The 22,827-nt window shown below is 42.0% G+C and overlaps 1 protein-coding gene across 1 annotated transcript in view; it reads left to right on the top strand.

The window, feature by feature from the left end:
- LOC136858372 (probable glutamate receptor) overlaps nt 1-22,827 on the top strand; it is a 231,669-nt gene that overhangs the window by 188,669 nt on the left and 20,173 nt on the right. The window lies entirely within an intron of this gene.

The following is a 22,827-nucleotide window of genomic DNA, read 5'->3' as shown; positions in this document are numbered from 1 at the left end:
TGTCCCCACAGAGAGGTGCCAACGGATAGTTGAAAGATACCTCGCGGACCAGCCGTTGATATGGTTCAAGGTATTTAAATACTGCTTTGACGGATACGAAGAATTCCGGCGTAGGTTTTTAGAGAAATACTGGGGCATCGAGACACAGCAAGGGTTACGCCTCGAGCTGTACTCGCGGCGATACTCGGCAACTGGACAAACGAGGTTTTGCGAGTACTTCGTCCATCAGCTTCTTCGCATGAAAGAGTTAGACAACCCACCTTCCGAGTTAGAGCTGCTCTCTGCGATCGGGAAACAACTTCCGCCGGAAGTCCAAAAGATTCTCATTTCTCCCAATGTTAAGACCGCAGTAGAAGCTGAGCACATTTTGCGCCAGCTGGACCAGACAACAAGTGGAGGACATGTGAGACAGAGACACCATGAGACGGTGCACACGATAGACATGAAATCAGAAGGAGGATCACCGAAACGTCGAAATCAGGGCACGAGTACCGAAGAGAGAAGGGAAACTTACTCAACGTCGAGGGATGGTGATAGAAATTCTCCGAGATGGAGTGAGCCGAGAGATAGACGCCGTGAAGAATGGAATTCCAGGAGTTATGACTACCAAAGACGACCAGAACAGAGAAATAGGTTTAGGTATAGTCAGGTCGACCATTGTAGAAGGCCATACAGTAGATGGAGAGGAGAGAGCAGACGGTCATGGGATAGACCGAGGAATATGGACAACCAGATACGGGATCGACAAGCGGAATCGAAGAGGTACGTCGAGCATTTCCGAAACGAGCCCGCAAGAACTGACAAATGGCAAAGATCTATCCAAGACATGGCATCATCTGAAGAAGTTACAGGAGCTGAGAGTATCGAATTTCAAGCTCAACGGGAACAAGACCGAGGAAACCGGCTGAACCCTCATGCGTCAGAATACTTCGCAGTTGGCGGTGCTATAAAAAAAAGCAGAACTAGGTAGCGAGGAGATAGTTTCTCCACACATTAGCAACCATCGAGAAGATTCAGACTTAGTCATTGTCACGATTGACTCATGGGAAATTCAACCCGATGATTTGTTAGAGGATCCAAGTCCATGTTGTAAAAAGATTATCCGAGAACTTCCAGTAATTTATATTCGTATCCAAGAGTTACGTGTACGCTGTCTAATAGACACAGGAGCTAGTGTCAGTGTAGTTTCAAGAACGTTTGTACGTGAAATACAGCCAAAATTCAAAATTCCAACTTTACCTGTTTCCAAGGTGAAGGTGCGAGGCATCATTCCGGATCGCACGGCAGTGTGTGACACACCAAGTGTATTTGGATTTACAAATAGGCAACGCCACACTCGCACATCCATTTCTGGTCATGGACCGAATGGAATACAACGTTATTCTGGGATCTGATTTTTTACGTGAATACAAGGCAGTCATCGCCATGGATCAAAACCACGTTAAATTCTACATAAACATGATTCAAGAGAACGTGAAACTGAATGATAAACCAGAGACCATGGACGGAGAACGGATATGGACAACCCAGGTGTTACAAAATACAGCGGAAGACTACCATGAATTCTTGAATTGGGACGAACAGAAAGTTGAAGAAATTAGAAAACAATTCGACGAGATGGTTGCTAATCTGGAGAAAGTGGAAGAAGCAGAACCGATGTTTGAGGATATTGTACAGGTCAAATTGAGCGAGGCGAAGATTGATGACGAGAACAAGTGTAAATTGAAGGAAATTTTGGAAACTTATCGGGATGTTTTTGGATCTCAACCAGGGAAGATTCTAAATTTCAAATATAACATTGTTGTAACTAGTTGGGAACCATTTAAGAAAAACCCGTACCCTGTACCAGAGAAGCACTACCCTAAGGTGCGTGAGATAATCAAGGAGATGGAAGACAATGACATCATTTCAAAGGCTCCAACACCGTTTCTAAATCCATTGGTCATTGTGGCTAAGCCAAACGGATCTCTGAGGGTTTGCTTAGACGCCCGAGCTATTAACGAGAGACTCGTGCCGGAATACGATAGTGCGCCGAATATCAAAGAGCTCCTAAAGAAATTTCAACATATACAGATCTTATCGAGTGTAGACTTGCGAGCATCCTACCATCATGTAGAGTTGTCAGCCGAGTCAAAGGTCTTGACTGGTTTTCTGTGTGACCAACAGACATACGTTTACAACCGGCTCCCGTTCGGACTCAAAAACGCTGGGTCAGCCCTCATTCGAGCAATTGATCGCAACTTAAGTGATAAGGTGAAGAAAATCACAGTCCAATATGTAGACGACATCTTGATAGCTACGCAAACTTTGGAAGAACACATGGAACATTTGCGCCTCGTTTTGGAAGATTTAGGCCGAAACAATTTCAAAATTAATCTGGAGAAATCCCATTTTTGTCAGCGTAGTATCCTCTTTCTAGGGCATGTCATTGATGCCGAGGGTATCTCTCCAAATCCTGTGAAAATCAAGGCAATTCAGAACTTCCCGAAGCCAACCAGAGTGAAGCACGTTCGGCAGTTCTTAGGCTTATGCGGATTCTTTGCGGATCACTGTCCGTCATATACCACCACGGTTGCTCCGTTACAAGAGCTGTTAAAGAAAAACAACCGATTGAAGTGGGATACAGCCTGTGAGGAAGCTTTCCGTAAGACTAAGGATCTGATGAGTAACAGCGTTAAATTGGGGTATCCTGATTATAGCCAAAAGTTTATAATACAGACGGATGCGTCCATGATTGGTGTCGGCGCAGTGTTATATTAGGAGAAGAAGGACACTGAGCCACGAATAAATTACTTGGCCTTCATGAGCCGCATGCTACGCGGACATGAGCAAAATTACACCGTTACCGAATTGGAGATGCTTGCGATCGTAACTGCATTAAATCACTGGCGCAAATACATCTATGGTTTTCCCATTTTGTTACGAACGGATCATCGAGCTTTAACATTTTTGCTCAAATCCACCATGGCCTCTGAAAGGGTAAATCGTTGGACCTTGTTCGTTCAACAATTTGATCTGGAGATAGAACATTGCGCGGGCAAAGAAAATATCATTGCGGACGCCCTGAGCAGAAACCCTGATCCCGAGGGCGAAGCCATACATCATCTACAGCTAGTTGAGGAAGATCGAGAGACGTTGGATCGACTCAGACAAATTCCTGAAGAACAAGGAAGTTGGCCGGAGACCCATCGAATGATTCAGTTTCTGCGAAAACAGTTGCAACCAGGAACACCAGAATATCAAGACGCTGAGAGACATGCGCAAAACTATAACTACATAAATAGGATCTTGTACAAATATGTGGACGATGCACATACTCGTCTTAGATTGGTCGTTCCACTCGCTCTCCAGGTTGACTTAATATGGCTGACGCATCACTCCATAGGACACGCTGGTGTAGACAAAGTCATGGCAACGCTTAGAGAGACCTTTACATGGCCACGAATGAGGAGGCCGACTCGTACAGTTTTATTGACTTGTGACATCTGTCAACGTATTAAGCCCAATGCGTACTTACTCAAACAACCACCAAAGCCGTTGATTCCTGAGAAGCCCCGTGAACTGTTTTCCATGGACTTCTATGGTCCCCTTCCAAAGGCGACCAGGGGACTTCAATTCATTTTGATGTGCATGGACGTCTTCAGCAAATATGTTATGCTGTGTCCAGTTCAGAAAGCGAATACGCGTACCGTTGTCAACCAGATAAGGAATAAGATCATTCCCAAGATGGGCAAGCCCGATAAACTCTTAACCGATCACGGATCGCAGTTCACGTCAGCCGCGTTCCGTAGAGACATGGAACAGATGGAAATTCAACATCTCATGAGTTCGATCCGCCATCCAGAATCGAACCCGTCTGAAAGGATTATGAGGGAGATCGGAAAATTTTGCAGAATCTATTGCCCGAGACAGCATTGGCGGTGGGTAGATGTTGTTCCAACCATAATGGAATGCATAAACTCAACCGTACACGAATCGACAGGGCAGATTCCTAGCGTCGTGCACTTCAACGAACATCTCGAGAGACCATGGAAAGATGTCGTGCCATGTCCAGAAGATCCAAAACCATCAGTAGAGTTGAGGTTGAGAGATACGTTGGAATCTTTGAAGAAACAGGCAGAGAAGCGGTTACGACGATTGCGACGCAAACGATTCCACAGACCTCTACGTGTGGGAGAACTTGTATTGGTCAAACGTCCCGCAACTTCGGATCCACCACGGAGATTTTACCACAAATTTGCAGAGCTGTATATTGGGCCTTATCGAATAATTCAAAATTTAGAAAATAACGCGTACAAGGTACAATCCATTGATGGGACAACTGAGGCTATCTATAACGCCTCAAAACTAAAACTATACCATGTGCCAAGACAATTACCGGAGGAGAAACCAAACGATCCAGATGACCTAGAAGATCAAGGACAACCTCCAGAAGAAGACAAGGACGACGACGGAATGGACGTCGCGGATGAAGAGGATCCTGAAGAAGAAATGGATGGAGTAAACTACATGGAACTAGAAGATCACCATGCGATTGATAACAGTACTGACGAGTCGGGAGATGAAGATTGTCTAGCATGCACGGAAAGACGAGATATCATGACCCAAGAATACTTGCGTATCCTTATGTCCAGATACGTACTAAGACAAGAAAATGCTATCCTACGATACACTCACATTTAAAAATATGAGAACCATGCGATTGGTAAGAAAAATCCATACCTGTGATTTTTCCTATGTTAAGCAGGGGAGGGATGTGACCGTTCACATCGTCACCTATGGTATGTCATGATATCCAGGAGATGAAATATGCCGTTTTTCGCGTCATTCTACGATAAAAACTGCCCAAGTTAGAATTTTTCCACCCACACCAGGACTCGATTTGCAGTATCCAGAGTCGCGCGACCGAGCTCTAGTTGCTGGTAATTAGCAGCAAGGCGGTGCAAGAGCGCTTGTACTCGAAGTTTTCTCACTCCAACCACGAGCGAGATGAAAGGAGACGCGTTATCACGTGACAGAGAATCTAGGTCACTAGCTGAGCCCAGAGAGTATATCCAACGTGAAAACTAACATTGTACACTGTTTTCCTCGCTCATTCACCACTGCCAACTTATCGCATTCAGCTGTTTTATTTCTGTTAATTTTTATAAATCGCAAAATACCCAATGGATAATTAAGCGCAAACATTCATGTGAATCAGGGAATTTTACGCATAATTATGAGACCGAGATGTGCTCTACTTAACTGACAGAGCGGTAACTACGCTGTAAACAAGGGTGCGTCTTAATGGCTAACAGATGTTGGACCCTAACCGTACCAGCGAACACAAGGAATCCCCTGTGCTCGTCATCATTCACCGCCAGAGACAAAAGTACGCTTTTGAGATTGCTTGAGAATCTACGAAGCTATTTCAAAAACAGTCACTCAGCGGGAATGGGAATACAGGAGCTACATTTTGATACCCTGTTCGTCACGCTACGTTGCGTATTAACGGACGATCGTGTGAGAAAGGGTTGCATTTTCCCCCCCTCTCTCAGCATCGCGACAGCTCGCCTATATAGGAACGAGCTGAAGAACAGTCACCACCCAGTGCATTTTCAGTGTAACGCCAGTACGGTAGTATTTCGTCGTGGTTTGTGTGTGAGTCGTTTGTGAAGAAATAATCTTGTAATTTGAGCAGTGTAATGCAGTGATTCATTAAAGTCTGTGAGTATGTGGAAATAATCACAATCTGAGTGAGATGTCAGCGCGTACAGTGTGCCGCTAATTAAGAAAATAGAAACGGTACGAAACCGTAACAACCGATGTCCATGTGTAGAAGAGGTCGTACATCGCGCCTCCTATGTGTCTAAGCTAATACGGCTCAGTTAACATATATAGGGACGTACTTGGCGAAGTATGTGGAGCGAACGTGCTCGATATAAATGTGAATTACCAAGAAAGTCAGTGAACGGCTCACTGTCGACCTAATTGAGGACAGTGCCACGTTAAAGTAATCCGTAGTGCAGTTGAGAGCTCGACTCACGGCTAAGTGCATTAGAGCAGGCCTGAACTAGTATCATGAATACGAGAATGCTAATACATTAGTGGCTTAACCACTGTCGTTTCTGGGGAAACTAGTGAAATTTCTGGGCCTATAATAGCTGCCTACAAGAAGAATAGATAAATGAGAAGGGATTAATGTCGGGCTTCTGTTGGAATGCTCGTGCTAATGAGTATATCCAACCATATATTTAAATCGTGGTGTGTAATAAACTAACGCATTCACTTCAGATAATTCCCCTCACATACATGTCTACGAGAACGCCGGAGTGAACGCCGACGTCCAGCTGAATGCCAGAATTTTGCCTGCATATTAGAGAGAACCAGACGCCTAGCTGTCTTCGCCTGGTGTAGCAGAGAACGTCGAGAACGTCATACCAGATCAAGCCGTCATGTTCGTGATTTGCCGGGAGGTCATCAAAGGTCTTCACATCGCCGATGACGTGATGCAAGCAGCTTAAGCCCATGGTGTGCCCTCCTGCAAAGCTGTGAACGTGGTATCCAGAAGGCTGAGTACATTTCCAAGTATTTATATCTTTGAAGGTCGTGTCCCGTTGTAAATATGTAGATTTTTCACTTAGATGTAACGTAGACTGCAAGTACGCCATTTCAGAGGGATAATAATTATAATATCATTTTTATTTGGGTCTTTTATAAAATACTTTCATCATGGTTTTGGGACGACCATATTTTACTTCCATCCTTGTATAGGGGTTCGATAATGCATGACGTAATTATAAGGACCTTGGCTTAATTAAGTGTGAAGCGCTGTCAAGTAGAGAAGGCTTAAATATTCTGTAAAAATGACTCCAGTTATCATCTTTCCATAGCCTATACGAGTCATCAAGATTTTTCAGCAATTCATTTTATTTGGTGCGCTTCACCTGGTAGAGATCCCTCCTAATTAGTAACTAAGGCACCTGGAACAAGGCATCGAGACAGTGGGCATATTACATCGTTAATAAATTAGTTCGCGAATGCGCAAGTTAATTTGGACCCGTGTGGCAGGAGTTCATCAATAAATAGCACGGTATTCGAGGTATCGAGAGGAGAAACGAAACGAGTGAGTAGGCCATAGCCGTGATATATACTGTGAGATAAAAATGTGAAGTTCCCTTGGAACTCTTTAGTAATGTACACGAAGTGGATCTCGTGTTGTGAATATGTTAATTACGGCCGGACATAGCCGATATTGAATGTGAGGTCATTGTGGGTCGAGAAAAAGAAAGCAAGGTCGTTTACCGCGAAGTCATTGTATGAAAGCGGCCCAGTGGCCGCCCTTTAGAAATGGGTCTTGGAAGGCCATCAGCTGAATAGATTTACTAGCCTGGCTGTAGGGACGAAGAAAAGTGTTTTCTACACTGAAAGTAAACAGATACAAGTAGCTATTTCGTGCCTCTCGGTGCAACGATTGCGTGCATCGATTTGAGTATTATCAACGTCGCGGTGATTCCAGATGAGCATTAAATGAAGGACCCCTCCTATTTATTTCTTTAATTACTCACAGCGTGTAGGGAATTCCAGGTCAGATATACCCTGTCTCAGAAGGTCCTGAGTTCATTGCAGGAGACAGTAAAGCTTACTGTCACAAGCGGCAGGTGACTAAGGCCACCTGTGATTCATTGTGTGTATGTGAAATGTATTTGTTCTTGCCCCTTTTCTTGCAGGAAGTGTTATAATGCTATGTTTATAATGTTTTGGTATTGAAGTCGCTAAGTGCTTGTCCATAGGTAGCAACGTTGTGTGAATACTGTCGTGTCATGTGTATTGATAAAAATCCTAATGAAATGAGCGTGTTTATTATATTGCCTATTCGGCAATGATTAACATAGGGAAGTGTTGTAACACGACCTTCAAAGGCTTGGGAGTGTACACACAAGCAACCATCGTATATTTCAGTTCATATGTGTTCGTAGGCCTATATCACAACCTGATACAGTTTGAATATATTAATTCTCGGCAAACAAACAGAATTAGAGCAGGGTATGCCTATGTTGAATAGATTTGTGTGTAAAGTGATCAGTGTAAGTGTACAGTGAAATAATTAGAGAGAAAACGCCTCTCTAAGTCTGAGACAGTGTAATAGTTCGAGAGGGAACGCCTCTTAAGTTGAATAAATGAACGTATGATGAAGTGTAGAAAAGGGACTACCGAATATTAACGTCAAGATAATCTCCAATATTACATGTATAGAGTGGTATGGCATACCCATGTAAATAAAGTGTGTTTCACTAGTATAAGTAAAAATGTGTTATACAAGATATTGTCTCTCTTCTCATTAGTAATGAAAGGGTATTCCTCTCATAATTAACTTTCCCCCCTACTATAGAGACTATTACTAAAGAACTTACCGCCCCATCGGACAGTCCACAGACCCGAAAATGCGATACCGACTCGGCTAGCGAATTATTCTAGTTGTGGAGGGTGAGGCTTCGACAACCGGGCTGAGTTCGAGGCTCACCGATGGTGCTCCATTCTAACGTCATATTTATGAACAATGGTAACTGGTTCATGTACTGATGCCTTGGTAAGGTACAATATGTTTTCATAGAAATCTCCATTCTATTTATCTTTATTATGCCTCACTAAGTGAATTTAAAAGAATGTTATCTTTAATATAAGACGAATAATTTCGAAAGGAAAGTAAAAAATACCATTAAAAACTACACGCAGACGCAACGAGAAGCATGAATTCATCAATGTCCTAGAATTTTTGCTTTGGAGTAAATTACTTTTATGGATGATGAGATGGCTTAATGCTTATTGGAAGGGTTAACAATCTTGTAATTTTAAATTTAAATGAGGATATTTATTAAATAAATCTGAGATGTGGAATTGTAATAGAATCCATTGTTGTTGAGCATTGTCGATTTAGAAAGGACTCATAATCAATCATTTTTGATGGAGATATGGGCAATCAATACCTAAAAAGACTATGGGGCCCTTGCCATTAATTGCTATACACAGTCACCACCCACGTTAATTTTTTCCATTTAACTTTTGTGATTTTAGGGAATAAAAGAAGCATCGTTCCAAATAAGCCAACTAGGGGTTCTCATTTTCTAAGTAGTTTTGTGTATCTTACCCGACCTACCAATAACAGGGGCAACGAGGAAAGAAGATATACCCGTTACTCATTTTATCACCCAGGTGACCCGAGGTGAGTATTGTGTTTTCTGTCAACAGAGCAGCCGAGTTTGTAAATACGGATACAGTATGTAATTCCAAACGTTTTTCTACCTTAGGGTAAAAATGTCTTAACATAATTGTGGATTGTCAAAATTAAATTACCATTCACAATAATACAAGATGTTTAATATTTGAGTCTTATAGTTTCAAAGCCTGCCTCTTTCTGCTTTTACATTTTCAGGAAGTGATAAAAACGTTTAAAATCTACAATAAAATGTTGAATTAATGCTTACCTTTAAACCATACGTTCGGATTATAATCATTATAAAATATCAAGGCCATTATCTTAAAAACAGTGCTGATATTATTATTATTATTATTATTATTATTATTATTATTATTATTATTATTATTATTATTATTATTATTATTATTATTAAAATCAAACAGTCGTATCAGCACACAAGTATTCACTTCATAACTAGTTTTCGGATACTAAGGCCCATCATCAATGAATTCAAACTTATTTAAAACATGTGGAACACAGTGATAGTAAAGACAATTTTGAAAATAACAACAGCAGAATAGAAAGGTTTTGGAACTCATCAATATTATTTTACTATTTATTGATCAAACTTATTTATCATAAATCATAGGTATAAATGCTAATGCAGCAATATAAAAATCTCGGTAGAATGGAAATACAGAAAGGTTACTAATCTAAATTTTTATATCTCAATCTCCTTGCAATGATTTTCACAATAATTTTCTTGTGTGTCATTTTCTATCGTCACTTGAGCATCACATAACGTCTCGTTAAAAGCCACGTCCCTCAGTTTCAGGGAGTTTATGACAGCACATACTGGAAGCATCACGGGGTTCATAGTTCGGACAGATTTCCCCTTTCTGTTAACTGGTCTTGAAACACAAGTGTCTGTGCGAAAGTACTGTTCTCCTCTGGCAATGGTATTTAGAGAAATGATTTTACTCCGTGTTATAATAATCCCCTGAGAGGAGAGAAATTTGAAGTGCCACTTTCCAGGGAGAAAGAGAGTATCTGAATTACAGCTTTTCCAACCATACACTGGACATTTCTGAAGGCCAAATGGACTACAGTACCACGATTAGAAAATATTTCCAGATATTCTTTTTAGCTCAACTAAAGCATAGTTTCTCTTTATTTCCTCTTCAATTCGGGTGAAAATCCTATCTGAAGGAATAAATAAATAGACTCTATCCGGTAATATTGCTCACCTCTTTTTACCTGTTCAGGAGCATTGCATAGAAGACATTTATAAACCATTGAAACCACTACAGCGTTCTTATTTCGTCGACCATACCCATAAGCAAACATTCTGATTACTAACGTCAGGCTGTTCAGACTATAATACTACAGCAGTAAACACAAACTTCTGCAGGAGACACACTTCTACTGATGCTTTTTAGCAATATTATCCCTACAAAATACCAACGAACACCTTTAAGAACGTTGAATTAACAACAGCGTTTTACCCAAAGCACGTAGAATATAAGGTAGAGATCACGGGAGAGATGCTCAGTAGCTAAGCAGAGCTGTGACGTCACGCAGGACTCTCGCGCTAAAGCTGCCCTGAATGAGGTAGAGGTAATTCAAATAAGAATCGCTGTACACGCAGAAGTTCTTTGGGACTACCAGTCACTGGTTTATACATATTAAATTGAATAAAAATAAAAATAATTAAAATATGCATGAAATTAAATACTCATTCGTCGGACTATGTACTCACACTTAGTTCTTACTTGATTACTTACACATACAATATTTGATAGGCGCCAGCTACAACTCAATGCAGTAATAATAGAATGAAAGTATTGAATATCTCTGGACGGTGAGGTAATAAGCATACTTAGGCAGCGTAACATACAGGTTGTAGGAAAAGAAGATTGTCGTTTAGTTTCCCCATTAAATTTGAGGTTATCTAATTCTACCATTGAAATAAAACGATAAATTAATTTCATATTGAACAAAATATATTCATTCAATTTTGTCTTAAAATAGTAAGACTTACTGCAATAAAGCAGAAGAGAATATAAAATTATGACATTATAACCGAAGGAAACTAGGCATTAAATTTGAATTCCTCTGGACCGGACATTTAAAAGTTGTACAAGAAATGTATCCCTCACTGGTTCATGTAACGGTACCTTCAACACTTTGAGTGTTATTACAACGTATTCTCTGGAATTGTTATCCTGTAGGTATCTCAACCCTGATTTGGTAGTGTTTCCATTTGTTTTACTGACGAGATATAACATGGATTGAAATTAGATTCACACTTCACAATCAACTTTACAAGTCACTGATAACTGTTAGTCTGCATAACGACGACTCAATATTCGGCTGTCACCATGCTGACACAAAAACTCGACCGGTCAGATACACGAAAAACACTCCGAACATTTAATCCATTTGGTGACTGAGTATCCATGTGACTGCTGCTTCTCCATCTCACGGACTGACCAGCACCATCTCAGTAGAACTCCGTATGGCAAGGTTCGGTATCCAACTGAGTTCATGGCAAGTCTCTCAGTTCATCTCCTTCCACTCAACTGCTTCCAACTAACTGAACTCTCCAAGTGACTGACCGACTGAGGCCGCTCCATTCAAATGGCTGACGCTATAATATGAGGTCAGCTTACATAGGCATTAGCTGACACCCACACGTAATATCCAAAATAACAATGATATTGCAGGTTGTTGTGAAAAAGCCTAAGGCGGCTAGGAGTGTCCCTGAATATGAGCTCATCACTAAATGCACACAATGACAGAGCGATGACTCGACAGTTACGCTAGCAGTATTGGAACATAAATATCTACATCTGATATTAGGTAGCAAGCCTAACTTTACATATCTTTAATATTAATCTACACACACATAATATATAACAAATTAACTACAATCAAGCAAGCGATGATCAATTACTACATACCGAAATCAGAGTACAGAAATAATAATAATACAGATATAATAATAATAATAATATTAATACAGATATAAAGTTGTAACGGGATTTGAACCGTTACAACACGCAGAAGTTAGGAGCTAATAATACACGATCGTAACATATCTGTGGTGTACAGATACCGTGTGTATTTATTTTATGTGTAAAACGTGAAAAGCAGTAATAGTGTACATTTTTCAGTATGGTTTGTTGCGTCATTGCTGGCTGCACAAATCATAAGAGGTACGTAAAGGAACGAAACATACATTTTATTTCCTAAAGCCACTGACCTAAATAAACGGTGGCGGCAAAATTTAATCAAGATATTATTATAAGCTATTTTTTTACGTTCGAGGTTCGCAAGATTTTAAGACCATCCTCTTCCGGCAGCTGTGACGCAAAGGGTGAAATCATTGCTTCTCAGCCTCAATGCTTCCGGGGCGATAAGAAATTCCGACTGTTCTTCCGAAGATTCTGAAACATTGCGTGCAAATTTATTATCATATGCTACTGTTGAAGTCGATCAAAACTTGGATATCGTGTGCCAGTCTAAGGCCAGCGTTGAGCCCACAACATCCTATTCTTTACCAGAGGATGAAGACGAGTTCGTTGAAGCCCTCGAAGAGCTAGTGGAACAGCTCGGATGACAATCACGAAACCAAGGATCGTGATGAGCTGCTTGAAGACTTCACTGGCTATATACATTTTAGGGTGAGGAAGAAGAACCTTAGCAGAGAAAGCGATTGTGGAGAGAAAACAGGTCAACCTACAACAAGGGTGGAAATTGGATTTCAAAAACATCTAGAGACAGTTTTTTGCAGCCTACAGAGATATGGTACACCATGGTAGTGCAGATGGAAAATACGTTCAAATTTTACTACGGCAAAGAACTAAACGATGGTTCTAACATCATCATCACAAACCTTACGGATATCCTGAAGAAGAAATTCCCCGAAATTCGTTAATATGCAAGTTGATACGTGAGAAACCTTTCTTTTATTCGAATGAACGCTTTAAACAAAAGTAAAGCATTCAAGAGACCGAGTTTCTGTTAATACAATAAGAAGAGAAGCAAATACACTCCACTGATGCTATAGATAAGAGTGTTTGATAGTACTTTTTTTTAAAGAGGCACGAAAAGGAACGATACATACCTAAATAAACGGTGGTGGCAAAATGTAATCAAGACATTATTGAAAGCTATTTTTCTCAGCTATTCTTTCTGTATAGCACCCCTGAGGCAGTTAATTATACTCTATATGAAACCAGTGCTAATAATATTAATATACAGGCTCATTAATTTATATAGCCTATTTAATGTTAATGTGGAATTTGTCTGTTCCTGGCGCTTGGAGGAGAACATTTACTGTTTGTGCTGTTAACAGTGTACATAGTTGCCTAATATTGCTTGTAGCAATTGACATACTTATTGCAGTCATCAAGCTTTAATGCTCGAGTCTGTAGCAATTAGAGCCCCTTGTTATTGTTACCAGAGGCGTTGGGAATATGAGCGTATGGAATGCCCATTCCACTGCAATCACAGTCTTAGTATTTCTTACCGAAATATTTCAGAAACGCTGTTTGATTTACACCGTATTTGATCTCCTGTTATTACTCTAATGTAATAGTGAAGTGAAACGCCTTTTCTGAGGTGAGCTTAAAATATCAATAAAGTTCTTTTTCCTCTAAACTTGTGAATAAAACAGAACAGCTCACAGTTGTGTGTTACCTCATACAGAAGACAAGGCGCTGAGGGTTCCGATGACGTCACCGACGGCCAAGCGTGGTGGGGAGACCCGCACGTGATCCCTACCTCTTACCCTATCTTACCAAACCACCATGCAAACAAGACTCATGCCTCCATATCGAAGCACCAAAACTGTGAAACTGTGAAACTGTGAAACTGTCAAATGTAGAAGGCCGGAACTACCTATCGAGTTGGGCCTGTATACCATGATTACTATCAGTTCACGAGATTACTATAATTCAAGGCTAGAAACTTACGAAAACAAAATCGAGTAATGTCAACTCCAAGACCCATTACTGTTGGGAACCAACTTGATAACTCTACCTGGGTGTACGATTAGAAACACCGGTATATTGTTAGTTACAAGTAATTTGAACATGGCACAGCGTGCATGACGAGTTAAATCTACACACCTAATAACACGGAGTAAGAAGAGTTGATTCTGAGTTCACTCCGAATTTAATTAATATCTCAGGGGGTTAACTCTGCTGAGGAATTACATTATATGTAGAGAGAGAGTTAACTTAGCACAGTTATGTTGTATGAACGCAACCTCTGGAGAAGAGTGCGCAACCCCACTTCTATTCCCCTCTTTGTGTTGTGAAGGCAATATTCTAATTACATCAACAGTTACTACCACTGACATACAGTGAGAGGATTTACACTAGGAACCAGCTGCGCCGTGCTACTACTACTACTACTACTACTACTACTACTACTACTACTACTACTACTACTACTACTACTACTACAGGGTGATTTACTTTTCGCGGATCTACTCCATTAGTAACGGTAGGTCGGTTCTAGCGGCTAAAGCGGTTAACGGTAGTCAGAAAGTCCGTATTTTTTATTGTAGCGCAAGGTTTTATTATTATTATTATTATTATTATTATTATTATTATTATTATTATTATTATTATTATTATTATTATTATTATTATTATTATTATTATTTGAGGGCTCCTCGATCTTGAAAACGAATAAGACACAATATCGGACTTTGAGTAGCTGGAGAAGGGATATGTTCTAAACAGCCTTTACAGTCTGTTTGTTCCTCTGCCACACGAACCATAATGCCATTTTATTCCGCTTGGCGTCTTAGGTAGCTGAAGAAGAGCTGTCTGTCTGTCTGTCTGAGAAAATTTTCATTCCCCACCCTGAAGTGGTGGGGCAGGCCACCTAGAGGGTTACGCCCTCTCTCTGGCCAAGAGATGCGGGCGGGTTGGGGAGATATGAGGGAAGAAGAAGGTGGGTAAAAGGATGTGAAGAAGAAGATGGGAGAGGAATTTTTCCTATGCCTAACTTTTTTGTTTTTTGCATGTACGTTGATATATAAATACGGTCCACAGTTTGACAGTACTTGGGATATTAACATCAATTAATGAGTTTTATCTTTACAGTGAGAAGGTGCTAGCATTAGGGCCTAGGAAAATAGGAACGTGCCCAGAGAGGAAGCTAGGTGGACCGAAGTTAGGGAGCTCTCCATCTGTAAATCCATCCGTCTTTTATTCACTGACAACAACATATGTACAACATTATAACTGAAGCACTCTTTCAAAAGTAAACCAATAAACTTCTATTGGCCTCTTACATACAACAGAGAACAGAAGATCTATTACCCCCAGAAAATATAATGGAAACAAGTAGTACTAGAAAGTAATATTAAACGTTAACATTAAAGGAAAAGAAACGGCCTTCAACTGGTCATAGGCCCCTGGACTACGAACCCGGCCCATCCACACAGCACAGCACACACAGAAGCACAACGCTAATCCACTTAACCATTCGCGGCCACAAGCATTAACCTCTCACTCAATACACACATGCAACATTCACTCACGACTTACGCTCCGATGTTCGCAGCCCAGAAGCCTTGGGTTCGAAAGGAACCTCCCAGTAGTTGCTCTAGAGAGCGACAAATAATTAGTGAGAACCTAACGCTGGATACAACCAGCCACCAAGACTACGTTTGAGAAGGGAAGGGGAAGGGACAGGAGGGGGAACAACCAATGTAGAAACAATACACTCAACTCATAGCCCAGGCGCACTTCAAGTGTCTGTAAGAGTCTTTTGAGAGAGCGTAATAGAAGTTTCTCGTAACACAATTTCTTAAATACATGAAAATATCTGTGATATCAGTCATGTATGTAGTTCTAAAGTTTAACACAGCACTGATTAGAAATTTTCCGTTGATTCCTTCGCCATGATGATCTCTTCTGAAGATAGAGGGGCCAATATGTGAAGAGTAACATTAAATTCGTGATGCACTCACAAGACGACATTTAACAGGATGTAAGTGTATTCAGTGATTAAAAATAGTGGGGAGGATGCAATGCTATGATGTGGGTGCTTGAGCTGAGGGGGTTGGGGATGTATTCAGACAAGGATTTCTAAGGGAGTAAAGTTGAAGTGCGAATTTAGGCCGGAATGGGTGGTGAGAAAATGAAGATTGAATGTTTGGTTTGCTGCGGCTTATAAGTGAGTGAGGACTAAGGGACGGTTGTAGGGATGGATATTTAGTAACGAAATGGTGACAAAACGAATTAGATCCTCTACTGTAGGTATTTGAAAAAGGGAACGGCTGGGTGACGTAGGTGGATCAATGGTTCTGATAGGGGCTATGAGTTCTGGTTGATTTCTAGGTGGTGCAGGGCGGCGATGACAGCGGCGAGAATACACTGCGTGATTACCTCCACAGGTATGGCATTGCGGGGGTTGATGCGTGTTGGGGTACATGGGTGTAGAGTGATCTTGATTGCAATGTCCACAGTTAGGAGTCTTGGCGGTACACTGAATGGTGGTATGAATATTGTAGATGAGACAGCGCTCACACCGGATGGCTTGTGGTGGTGGGGCACGAGATGGTTGCACTTTATAGTGGTGTCTATGTATAGAGACCCCGCTGGCCGAAACGCGGTCGACATCTTCGGGCGACGGCTGAAGAATTCTCACCATATAGGTGGGACCCGTGGAGTTCTTGATTCTGAATACCTTCTTGACTGGGATGCCTTCCGCGTGAAGTTCGGAGAGTATTGTTTCTTCTGTAATTGAGGGGTCAACACCTCGTATTACACAGCTGAGAAGGCGGTAGCGTGGTGGGGACGGGGGAGTTTTGATCGGTTGAGGAGAGAGGAGTTGGAAAGGGGTAGTTGATCCAAGTTGATGAGCTCCTATTGCAGTAGTGAGTTGAGTGGCCGCGATGTCTCCATTAACTTGAATGATGACTCCAGTTGTTGTTCGTCGGATGTCCGCTATATCTTCACGGCGCATATTAAATTTGAGCAGGGCGGAGAAAATGGCGTTGGGAGACTGGAACTCGGGGACAGGATTGGAGAGTAGAAATGAATGCGTTCCTGAGGGAGTAGGTTGAAGCAAACGGGAATAAATGATGGGACGTCTTGTGCCGGATACGGATGAAAGTCCGAATGGAGAGGGGGTAGTGGTGGTGGGTGGAGAATTGGCAGAAATGGGCTGATTGGTGGCGTCCATGGACTGCGGAGGCGCACTTGTATTGTCTGTCGATGATGCAGGGTTCGGGTCCAGAGCAAGGCGTCGTGGGGCTTGTTCTTCCTCCGGAGCAGACTGTGGAGAAAACCTCTTAAACTGGAAGTGAACTGTAGTGTTGTCCACCAGCGAAGCTGTTGTCGTGGGAAGAAATCTGGCCTGGTAGTCAGGAGCAGCAAAACTGGACATTACGGCTGAGTGGTAAGCTGCTGCAGCTGTTTGACTGAAGGCAGTGGCAGTGGTGGTAGTGGCTGTCGTGGTCGTTGAGGTAGCTGGACGATAAGGTGAATAGCGATGCATAACGAAGAGTGATGTTACGGTCGTCTGAGGAAGTGCAGTACGACTGACGATGAGCTCGCCCTGAGGTAATACCTCTAGGAATTTCTTCTGTCCACCTAGTCAGAACACCTTTTTAACAGGGAATGCCCTGCGTTCCTGAGTTACGGTGTAGAAAAACTGTTGGATGGCGAAGGACCAAGAAGAGCTCTATGTCATTGCTTGTTAAGTTCCTCGTCAATGCATAATGCAAATGTATACTTAAGAAGAGATATGTTACGCAGGCCACAGTGGATTGGGTAGTCAAGATCTATAATACATTTCCCTCACGAATCTTTTTTACTTTCTCTGAATGCATTTGAATTTTCTTAATATATGACAGGAAATCATTAATTAACCAACTGAGGCGTTCATCTTCAGTACTAAAAGATGCTCGTTTGTTCTCATTCCTGGAATATGTCCCATGTGAGGTGTTGCAGACGTCATGCGCATCGAACAATTTCATAAAATGCTCCATAAAACAAATGGTTTATTTTAAACTGTATTTAATGCTCTCGGGACGAACCACCTCCATACTTTTCAAACCAGAGATTGTTTCAGGGGAAAATACAATATTTTTAGATCTTGCTACATTCATTTTCTCCAAATTTGTTGGGCAAATTATTTTTCTGGTTGGTTTCCTAATTTAAGATTTCTGAGTTTGAAGAGGCCTCTCAAATGATCGCCGGTCACGGTAGCATTGTTTACAAAAAAGTCTAGTGAAAAATGTTGGGGTCGCCCGAATCTTATGACGTAACTCGGATCAAAACTTGGGAACAGAGGCCTAATTTCATCAGCTTGAAGTCATATCTCATGCGGGATACTTCCTCTGTATAATGTTTCGAACATTGAACACTCAATGGAAACTTGTGAAACGAAATTCTACTACCTTTAATTTCTCGTGAATAAACCATGACTGGAACTGCAAATGCTTAACATCAGACGAATACATAATACATTCACAACCAACTCAATTAATAAACACGTTTAAAGGCGCGAACCTGGTACACAGGGGGCAAGAAAGCGATCCTAGCGGCCCGCATTGAACTTCAGTGTGACCACTTCGATAGCGTTTTACGGGCTCTACTTCCAGGCCTTGTATTATAACGTAGGCAACGGTTGTAGTAATAAAGTGTTGTAAGAATGACGTAGTTACCGTTTGTACGTTACAACTCAACATATTGGTGCTGAAAACTCGCTCATGGTTCAAATTACGTATCAATGTATCATGAGACGACGTACTTTGAACATTTTTAGACGAAGATACGAAGTGGAAAGTGAAGTGAAGTACAGATTATATTAAATTCACGGAATTCACGACACGACACGAGACGCCAGCCAGTAATATCTGACACGCACTTGACGAGTACAATATTTATTCATTCTGTGAAATATATCAAGAATCGTTTGTTTAACGGAGCATGCCAGCAAAGGAATTCGCAACTACTGCATGGATTGAGTCGAAATTACTGGTGCATGCACGCATGGTTGTCTCAGTGAGCACGGCTAGCCATTTTGAATAGCCATAGGAACGCCATCTGTCGCCTTCTATGTGTCTCCAAGATTAAGTGCGTGACTAGTGCTGCCATCTGTCAGCACCTACTGGAGTCAGAAGAGTGCATACTGCGCCATCTTTACGATTTCGCCATACTACATCGCCTTAGAACTGACCCACCCCATCCCTCAGTCACATACCTACCTCGGAGAGCAATAAATTACCTCACTTCTACCCGACCGGCACTTCACATTCACAATGACTGACAACGAACAGGTGCTTAAGGGGCTTAAACGGAAGCGAACAAAATTAGTTTAATATTGCTACGCCCTTCTCCACATTCTTAAAAGGCAGTAATGACTCTACAGACATCAGTAAGATCCAACACATGCATAATCGTCTTCAAGACATATTGCAACAGTTGCTCTAGTGATTCTATACACGACCTGTCACAAGAGGAAGAATACGAAGCAGACGCATGTACTTGTGAAGAATATATAGATGCGCTATTCAGAAGGCTAATAGCCTCCACAGAAAGAAGAAAGAACAAACTAGCGTGTCTTCTACACCCTGTTCGGACGTTCATCCCACGAATATTCAAGGAGTAGAATTACCAACGATCAGGCTCGAACCGTTCTCCGGCGACATAGAGACTTGGTACACGTTCTGGGAGCAATTCCAGTCCTCAGTCGACAAGAATCCATCTATATCCGACATAAACAAGCACGTGTTCCTGCAATTGTATCTCGAAGGGGAACCAAAGCGACTCGCAGATAGCATCGCAGTAGAACAGACGGAGAAAATACTGATAGCACGCTACGGAGACAAGAACAGATTAATTCAGGCCCCCCTGGACTTCCTGGAGAATTTAAAGCTCGCTTCCTCGGAGACCCCTGAGGAACTAAATATGACATACGTGGAGTGCCACCGAAGAGTTCAGGCCTTGAAGGCCTTAGGGAAAGATGTAAAACTGTATGGTCGCGTGCTGAGATTTGTAGACGTTGGATGATCCATGCCAAACGCGATAATATCCCAGAAGGTCATTTGATGGCACTAATGGAATTTCTCAATGAAAAGTCAGAAGCAGCACTAAAATCTTAGAAGATACGAGGATAATAGCACGCCACCTCCATCACCCTACACCCCAACAGCGGCTACTCTTCAAGTTACCACGGAACAGAAAAATCTAAGACGAAAAGAAAGGCGACAATAACCCCCTTTTGTGAAAGGAGAGGCCACTGGACGCAAGAATGTAAAGAAACAGCTCCTTCAGGACAGAATAGACAAGCTAAAACTTTGCAAAATATATTTTATCTGCCTAAATAGAGGGCACAGCGTCCGCCAGTGCTACAAGAAATGGCAAAATGTAAGCAACTTGCGCAAAACGTAAGCAACTTCATCACATATCAATCTGTAACGCGAACTCTCAACCCACGTCTGTCAGTAAAATAAAAGTTACCACATCAAATTTTTCCTTTCTTCAAACTGCTCGATTTGGATAAAAGGACCCACGGGCATGTCTAAACTAACAAGATGTCTGCTAGACGCCGGAAGCCAGTCCAGTTTTCTAGCCAAGTCTTTGGTGGATGCTCTTCAAGTACGCGTGACTTGTAGTCGAGAATTTGCATTGACAAACTTCGAAGCGACATCGAGCAGTACCATGCCACGCCGACTTATTCAGTTTGACATGTTTGGATTTGCAACGAACACAACCGTAATACTCATGGCCTTCGAAAGTGAGAATACCTCTCCTCTCATCCAAGTGTCCCTCATGATTTCCGGAACCTGTCACTCAGAGATCCGCAAATTGACAACGAAGAACCACCTATTGAAATACTAATCGGCGCGGACAATTATTGGAAAATTGTAAAACTGGAATAACCGATGATAATCACGCCTTCCGTCGTGCTGCTACCTACAGTCTTCGGTTGCATACTAATGGAATTTTGGAGTTTCAGTAAATCAGGTTACGACACACTATGTCTCAGGCATTAATAATGGGATATCTGGAGAAACCATACGAATATTCTGGGATTTAGAAACAATTGGCATTCGTGTTAAACGAGACAGGAAACCGGACGATACGGATGCCGCTATCCTTCAAACATTTCATGAGACCCACTGGTTCAAAGACGGAAGAAGAGTTGTATCATTTCCCAGCAAAAAGGATATCGTCTTGTCTGATAACCGGTCAACAGCTGAGAAAAGATTTCAGAGTCTTGTGAAACGAATGTATCGGGATGCGGACTCCCGAACTATGTACCACACGCACATGATGGGCTACATAACGAAGGAACAAGTGGAAATAGCTCCAACGTATGAGACTCCCGGAAACGTCTTCTATCTACCACATCACGCTGTGAAGAAGCAAAAGAGAGAGGGCATAAAATGGAGGATCGTGTTCTATGCCTCTTCTCATTAACTAAGCCAATCAGCATTAAATGATGCCGTAGAGTTGGGACCAAATCTGCTGCTGAAATTCTAGTGACGTTGCTCCGTTTTCGAATGCATTAAAGTGCCATTGTCTGCGATGGAAGTCAAGCGTTTCTACAGCTAGCCGTAGATGAAAATGACAGGCATCTCATAAGATTTATGAGGTACCGGGTCCAAACTACCACTGATGGCACGTACCAGATGACCAGAGACGTCGTAACCTATCGCTTTACACGATTACCGTTTGTACTTACCTGCAGCCCATTCCTTCTTTCCGCTACTCTACGAGAACTGGTTACACTATATCAGGAAAAATATCCCACTGCAGCAGCATTCCTGCATGGTTGTAATTTTATGGACAATTTTGCAGGTAGCGTCGATAATGATAACTTGGCCGCCGTCGTCTATTATAAACTCACAGGCCTACGTCGACACATCAAACTTCCATTTCGAAATGGTTTACGAATTCGGAGCCATCTTGAGAGCAGAAGTTCGAGAGGTGAAATCGGAAACACGAGTCCTTGGTGTTAACTGGAATGCAGAATCGGACTGCATCTTCCCAACTCCAGACGATATGACCGCTGAACTACTTTACCAGCCAGTAAGCCACCTTCTGCAAGTTACTGCTAGAATTTACGACCGACTAACCCTGTTTTCCCCCGTCCTGATCACCGGCAAGATCCTCTTTCAAGACACTTGTTGCAAGGGACTGCTATGGGATGAAATTCTCCCAACTGTTCTTAGCCAAAGATGGCAAGCCTGGACATCTAATCAGCCGTATTTGTCTTCCATCCGCATTCCAAAATGGATTGGTATATCTAAATTTAAGGATGCTTTATCCGTGCACGTGCTCTGTGATGCTTCCGAAAGGGCGTATGTTGTTGTACAGTACGTTCGGATAACTACGAAAAACACTTCTTCCGTCACGCTGGTTTGCAGTAAAAACCGATTGTCGCCCGTGAAGAAAGTAACACTTCCCAGACTTGAATTGCTCGCTGACTTCCTTGGATCCCGTCTTCTTTACTTCACCTTTTGGAGTGACTCAACCATCATATTAGGACGGATCAGCAACAATCCCAACCACTAGAAGACTTTTGTCTGCAACCGCGTGACAGAGATTCAGGCGCATACCCTGTCCAGTCAGTGGAGACACTGCCCCGGTATCGACAATCCTGCTGAT

Source organism: Anabrus simplex, chromosome 1, assembly GCF_040414725.1.
Source record: "Anabrus simplex isolate iqAnaSimp1 chromosome 1, ASM4041472v1, whole genome shotgun sequence".
Lineage (NCBI taxonomy): Eukaryota > Metazoa > Arthropoda > Insecta > Orthoptera > Tettigoniidae > Anabrus > Anabrus simplex.
The sequence above is the reverse complement of the archived record's forward strand: the minus strand, read 5'-3'. Positions and strand labels throughout refer to the sequence as shown.